The following is a 7,708-nucleotide window of genomic DNA, read 5'->3' as shown; positions in this document are numbered from 1 at the left end:
AACGACCAAAGGACTCGTTGTATTGTCTGCACAACCGGAAGTCCATTACCTAGAAGTATGCAATTTCCGCATAGCTAGTCTCCACGGCACTTTACACTTTTCTTCCATCTCAAACACTTTATGTGACGTATCTGCTCAGCCATGTATTTTTTTCTCTCTCCACGGCTGATGCGTGGGATCCAAACGCGGTTTGCTCTGAAATATGACTTACACGACAGCGGAGAGTTTTGTAAAAGGACAAAAATTAATAATAATAATAATTAATAAAAAACAATACAATCACAATTAGCGTCAATGAATGTTCTTTTTGTGCCGGCTGGGCCGCATTTATTGGCATAGTTGAAAATAATACGTAGCATGGTTTGATCTGTGACGGTGTTACATGAAGTTTTAGTGCAACAGGCATTAGAGCCTTAGCCAATGGGAGTCCAGTCGGTGGTACTCTATATAGGTTACTGCATGAGCACACACTGGGTGTGTAAGATTATGGAAAGTGAACACGGCGAATAATTATTCTTGACCCAGTGCAGAAGGGCGAGCACAAATGAAAAGAAGTTTGACTTCTCAACTGCCTGTATGACGGAAGAAGAGCTTTCTCAAACGGTTGAATCGTCTAGAAGGAGACATTTGTAGGTCCTTCCTGGATGACTGACCGGCCCCCGGATAGCACAGTTGTAGAGCGTCCGCTTCGGGACCGGTAGATCCAGGATCAATCCTTGATCGAGTCACACCTAAGACTTTTAAAGAGGAAGTTGTCACTTCCTCGCTTGGCGTTCAGCATGAAGGGGATAGTGCAAACGACTGGTTGACCCGTATCAGCATAATGGCTCGGGCGGGGGCAGCTTACTTGCCTTCGGTTAAGTCGTCTCAGTGAAGCAGCACTAAATAAAGAGCGTGGAAATCCGTCCTGCAACAAGGAGGCACATTACACGTACATGCACCCTAATGATTTCTTCGTCGTCATATGACTGAAAAATTGTTGAGTACGACGTAAACCCAAAGCACTCACCTCACTCACTCCTGGATGACTGAGTGGTATATTGCAATCTTTTTTCAGCCTTGTGTTCTTGGGTTCGAATCCGCTCTACAGTACATCGAACTACTTTTTTTGTCCTTCGATTAACACTATTCGTTACCAGTGATTTAATCACAGAGAAGAACCAGGGTATACTGCTTCCGCGACTTGTTATAAGCCCGCACTGTTCCCAACAGCGCATTGTTCTGTCCAATCTAATGTTATGAATATTTCCTTGAATATCTAATACATTGAATAGGATTAAACCTCGATGGTACATTCTCAGTGGACATTCGGACGAACATTCAGATCTGTGGGTTACGGAAAAAATTACCACTTTGTAGATTCAAATTTCGCAAGCATTAGCATTTTAGTTTTTTTTCTCTCCTCCAATCAATAAGTGTGCGATTTGTCATGCGTTTGCCATTCGCGATTTATGTAAGCACATTGTAATAACAAATGGATAATTTTTCTGCAAATTTTGACAATAAATTTTGCTCCGTTATGTATAGTTACATTAGCACGCGGACAGAACATTACACTGTGGTAGAGTGTAGGCTACACAGGTGACTTGGTCATGCCGGTCGCCAGACGCGGCTAGTTGTGAAATATGGATGACGTATCAGTATTCAAACATATTAGTTATCCAACAACAACAGTGTGTATTTTAAACATCAGTTGGAAAGTAATTTTGATCAAATTGGCTTGTTTTGGCTAGCACACGCACTCGGCTATGCATAAAGGCCTACACTCGCTGACTCAGCAGGTGTTTGTGATCAAGCTCATACTGAGGTTGGCACTACTGTTAAACCAGTCTTAATTCATCCCAGACTATCAACAGCATATGTACTGATGCTCCTGTTTATGAACGTGAATTTAATACAGAAGAAAGAAAATATAATTATAGTGTTCTGTTTGTCATTTTGTCTCTTTCTGTTATAGTCTTAGAGTGAGTGAGTGAGTGCTTGGGGTTTAACGTCGTACTCAACAATTTTTCAGTCATTATGACGACGAAGGAATCATTAGGGTGCATGTACGTGTAATGTGCGTCCTTGTTGCAGGGCGGATTTCAACTGCTCTTTTATTTAGTGCTGCTTCACTGAGACGACTTACTGAAGGCAGGTAAGCCGCCCCGCCCGAGCCATTATACTGATACGGGTCAACCAGTCGTTGCACTATTCCCTTCATGCTGAACGCCAAGCGAGGAAGTTACAACTTCCTCTTTTAAAGTCTTAGGTGTGACTCGATCAAGGATTAATCCTGGATCTACCGGTCCCGAAGCGGACGCTCTACCAACTGTGCTATCCGGGCCGGTATATATTCTTAGAAAAAGTAGGCCTAGTCCTACGTTCGTTTTATTGGAGTATAAACGCAAAAATTTGATCAATCGGATTGCGCCTTATAAGCGTAAATTCGAGACAATTATACTATATATAGAAAACTCAAATATACCAATTAAATGATCTTAAGTGACAGCGAACACGAGTGTATGTTATCCATAGAAATTCAACAATGTAAACGTATAGCAAAGTACTTGTATTGGACAGTATTTTTGCTTCGAAATCTTTGTTAGCGTAATATTTTTACGCACGATTTGATATTAAGACGATTGTCAGAAAAAATTGGATTAGAACTGGAATGAATGAACAAATTTTATACTTTTTTCTGAATCCTTTGGTTAGATTGTCCGCTACAGTGTCGTAATTAAACAATAAGTCCTTACTGATCACTGTCTTTTCTGTTGAGACGCTGGTTAAGGCGTTAGATCATACGCATTTACGTTTGAAGGTGATTCCAAGCTGCATTTTTTTCTCTTCGTTTTTTCTCTCCGGCGAAGAAAGGCGGTTTCGAATTTCCAGTTCGCTGTTGGCGCGCTCGTCAAGGAGCTCATGTAGTGTAGCCCCAAAACAGCATACGATGTGGTATGATCGCTGTGATGTACCCTACGCCGGAATGTAGTTGCTTTTATTGAGACAGGTTGTAAAAACATACTCAACAGTGAATGGGGGCGGAAACTTGTCATTGTTTTTAATAAATACAAATTGTTGACAACAATCATTTTCGCTACTGACCAATAATTCACCGAGGACAACACTGCGACGTGAGTGCGTGCTGCGATATCACACTATCACTGAGAACAGCAATGCGACTGGTGTGCGTACTGCGGTATAACCTATCACTGAGGACAGCATCCGCTGTGGGCGACTCCATTTTTGCCTAAGAACTAATCCTGAAGTCTTCTGTGTCAGGAGGAGAATTGCCGTCGGAAACCGCCGAAAGAGCAGTTCGTACATTTCCCGGTGGAACTCTTCTTCCAGAAGGTAGCGAATAGTACAGTTCGTTTTCCACTTGAGGGTTGGGAAACCGGCCGGAGTTTGCACGAACAAGCGGCAGTTTTAACGACTCTTATTGTGTTGAGAGGCAACACACCCCCAGCATAAAATTACAGGGTGTTTACAGGTGGAGAACGCGATGGACTCAGCGATTTATGCCAACTTTGCCGTTTTCAGGCTTTTCGTGTATGGCGAGAAAAATGGCAAAATTATGCAGCAAACCGTGGGTTTGAGTACGGCGTAAGACACCAGTCAAATAAATAAATAAATAAATAATTTACTCACAATCAGGTATCTGATGATTTTCTCATTTATGTCAGCAAAGGCTCTGTACACAATGTCTGCAAAGGTTGCAATACGGTGGTGCACAAGTTTTGTTATTTTATTCCGGCAATTAAATGGTATGCATTTTCACAGGTTTATTATTTCACGCCTACCGGACCGACTGAAATATGCCAAAACGGTAGATGTGTTAGACAACTGAACTGCAATTGCCTAATCCCCTCCCCGCAGAGTTATGAAACTTATTGAACGCAATCTACAGTTTTTGCCATATCAAAATGATACGAAAAGGGAAATATGCAGTATTTGTTTTTAATCCATCTGATTGGCGTTTAACTCAGCACTCACGAATTTTTCACCTAGGCAAAATAACGGTGCAAGAAACCGGCACCCCATGATAAATCATTAACCTTTGACGGCGTTATGTGAGGAAATTTCTCACGAATTACGTATAGACATGTATGAACACCGTAATAGTGGGAGAGAAGTGGCCTTCATCGAACGTTAGACTGCATCAATTGTACCCAGGCCTAACGAGAGTGAGTGAAGGGGAACCCCAAAATTCCCTGCCTATTAAGATCGGGACTGAACCCAAACTTCGTGGTCTTCTACAAAGATTGACAGACAACCACCCTTGCCACTTGGACATGTTCCGGTCTACCAGATAAGCAATGTGTCATATTAAAATATATTATAACACAGTGCGTATTAAAATACATATTCATTTCATATGAAACATTTTCAATTACACGCTGATGGTCAATTTTGTGGATGGAGGGAAAAGAGCATCCGGGTTAAACCAAACACCATATTGATGCAAGATAAGTCGTCTTCCACCAACGTAAGACTGCTGAAGCACCCGGGTTAAACCAAACACCATAATGATGCAAGACAAGTCGTTCTTCCACCAACGTAAGACTGCTGGAGCATTCGGGTTAAACCAAAGACCATATTGATGCAAGACAAGTCGTCTTCCACCAACGTAAAACTGCTGGAGCATACGAGGATTAAACCAAACACCATATTGATGCAAGATAAGTCGTCCTTCACCAACGTAAGACTGCTGGAGCATCCGGGTTAAACCAAACACCATATTGATGCAAGACAAGTCGTCTTCCACAATGTAAGACTGCTGGAGCATCCGGGTTAAACCAAACACCATATTGATGCAAGACAAGTCGTCTTCCACCAATGTAAGACTGCTGGAGCATCCGGGTTAAACCAAACACCATATTGATGCAAGACAAGTGGTCTTCCACCAACGTAAGACTGCTGAAGCATCCGGGTTAAAACCAAACACCATAATGATGCAAGACAAGTCGTCTTCCACCAACGTAAGACTGCTGGGGCATCCGGGTTAAACCAAACACCATATTGGTGAAAGATAAGTCCGTTTTCCACCAACGTAAGACTGCTTGAGCATCCGGGTTTAACAAAACACCATATTGATGTAAGACAAGTCGTCTTCCACCATCGTAAGACTGCTGGAGCATCAAGTTCGTCTTCCACCAACGTAAGACTGCACAAAAGCCGTTCAATAGGTTCTAGCCGTGGCAATTCACTGTCCTAAGGCCGGTTTTGAACTCGTATCTCGTGAGTGGCCAGCGTAAGGCAAGCGCATTTAACCATTATAAATCACCATCTCGAACCCCCAAAATAAGTAGGATGTACGTCAAGACCTACCTACATGTACATAGGTATTATATCATACTTTTACTCTTTCAAGAATTTTATTTATTCATTTATTTATTTACCTGATTGGTGTTTTACACTGTACTCAAGAATATTTCACTTATACGACGGCGAGAAGCATTATGGTGGGAGGAAGCGTATAGAGACCGGGGGTAACTCATGACCGCCTTCAAGACTAAGTAGGTCAACTAGGAACCACCTAAAGGTATTGAAAACTGCCTTTGATAATGACTTTAAAGTAAGACAATATCGGCTAACCATATATGGACATCGCGTGGGCTATATTCAGCATTTCCGAGGACTCTGTCTGAGAACCTATATAAGACATTACTGAATGTCATGAAGGCGACCTTTAAAATACCATGCATGGTAACGGTTAATATAATAATAGTGCCCTGCCGTGGTGTATACCTTGGGAAATCCTGGACAGCTATGTGGTAACACGTTATGGAACAGTTCAGGGTAGAAAGAAACGCATTCCATTTTCATCCGTTAACCTGGTCTCATTCTCCCCTCCCCTTCCCCCCACCTTCCCAATACAATATAAGACGTACTGCGCAGACAGCAAAATCGGACAGCGACGATCGTGTGATAACTGGCAAATGGTCAGTGTAACGTGTCCGCTGAAATATGGCCTTTTGTCAATTTACCTCAGTTAGAGTTTTATTCTAACTGTTCATGTAAATTCTTGGATAGTAGCGAAATACATGCTCCTAGTACCATGGCTGAAGCAGAATTAGGTGAAAAGAAAATTCAGGACTCAGTGGATTATACATCGCTGGTATAGAGTTACTCAAAATGGCTGTGCTATAGTCTATTTCATTTAGGCAGTAGCCTATAATCAGCTTTCTGTAAAATCAGTCATATCCGCTACCTAAATTGTCTTCAGCCAGTGACACGTAACAACCCATGTTCTTCACATCGACATGTTGAACGTCCATATTATTACAGGGAAAATGCAATCAGAATACTTTTTCTAATTCATAATTTTAAACCCCAAGAACTAAGTGCCTCGAGTGCATCATTATTCAAAAGCAAGTTGCATGCTAGGCAATGAGCGTGGAGAGTAATTTATTTTATAATGGCCTGCACCAACAAACGGTTAAAACAAACTCCACGCAGTAACACAGCCTACACTACTGTGAGATCATATACTACAAGAGATAAAATAAAATTAATTTATTAAGGTTACATCATTCTAAAACGTGTAAACAAGTATGGCAGTGTCAGTAACAGGGTTTAGAGTAAAGTCGATAGCAGTTGAGGTAACTGGTGTGGCCCTCTGTCAAAGCACATTAAACTCCACCCAATATCCAGCATGTCACTGGTTTTTGAATAATTATGACGTCACTTGAGGTAACGGGTTCTTGCCGTCGAATCCTAGTTTATGAACTTTAAACATTATGAATTAGAGAAAGTTTTCTAACTTCATTTTCCTTGCAAGAATATGCACTTCAAACATATCCGTGTGTAGAGCTTGTGTTGTTACGTGTCTGACTAAAGGCAGTTTTGGTAGCAAAAATGACTGATTTTTTACAGAGAGCTGAATATGGGTGACTGGCTGAAAGAAATAGACTACAAGATTATTTATCTCTACGTTAATTCACTACATCCGAGCGCTTCTGCCCAATATTTCCGTTGGCTATTGTTTCCCTGGCATAAAAATTGTGCTAAAAGGAGAAGAAAACGGTAGATTGATGCTAACTACAGACGAAAAACTGTGAAACATTGTTTGTCCATATGGTCTTCAAGATTTTCTTATTTGGTTTTTTCGTCAAGGAAAGAAGGGTATCTGAACACAGTTGTTAATTGTTTGGTGAGTATTTCTGACAACTTCTTCGTACAATGGATACTTAGTGAGATAAATGTGATGATGTTAACGTAGTTTTCAGCAGAAAAAGCAGAAAATTAAACCAACTACTAAATAACCAACTGTTTCGACTTCGGTAATAATTCAAACGTTTCTTCACACTGAAGCCGTGGATTATGACCCAGGCCGCAGTGTTCAAACTGAATCAGACAACATTGTATCACTAAGTAACCACTGAATCAGTTCACCTGTTATCAGCACTGTCGCAGCGTTAACATGACATTTGTCTGTCATCTGCAAGTTATCATGGAATATTCCAACGTTTATCGGCTTGATAATGAAGCTTCCATCCGAAAGTAATGGGCAAAGTTTCCATCTTCATAGTGACAACGACCGGTTTCTGTCTGTTAGTGAATTATCATTGAATATTAAAACGTTTGATAATGAAGGAGCCAGCGAAGTTCCCATACTTATAGTGACAACTACCGTCTCCTGTATGTTGTTAGTGGATTATCATTGGAATATTCCAACGTTTGATAAAGAAGGAGCCAGCGAAGTTCCCATACTTATAGTGAC

The 7,708-nt window shown here is 41.1% G+C and overlaps 1 protein-coding gene across 1 annotated transcript in view; it reads left to right on the top strand.

The window, feature by feature from the left end:
* LOC135478013 (epidermal growth factor receptor-like) overlaps positions 1-197 on the top strand; it is a 16,622-nt gene extending 16,425 nt beyond the window's left edge. Inside the window, exon 6 of the mRNA XM_064758266.1 lies at positions 1-197. This exon is cut by the window's left edge and continues 203 nt beyond it. The gene's annotated coding sequence lies outside the window, so the exon portion shown is untranslated.
* The last annotated feature ends 7,511 nt before the right edge of the window (positions 198-7,708 follow it).

This window comes from Liolophura sinensis, chromosome 11, assembly GCF_032854445.1.
Source record: "Liolophura sinensis isolate JHLJ2023 chromosome 11, CUHK_Ljap_v2, whole genome shotgun sequence".
Taxonomy (NCBI): Eukaryota; Metazoa; Mollusca; class Polyplacophora; order Chitonida; family Chitonidae; genus Liolophura; species Liolophura sinensis.
This window is presented reverse-complemented; position numbering and strand designations above follow the sequence as displayed.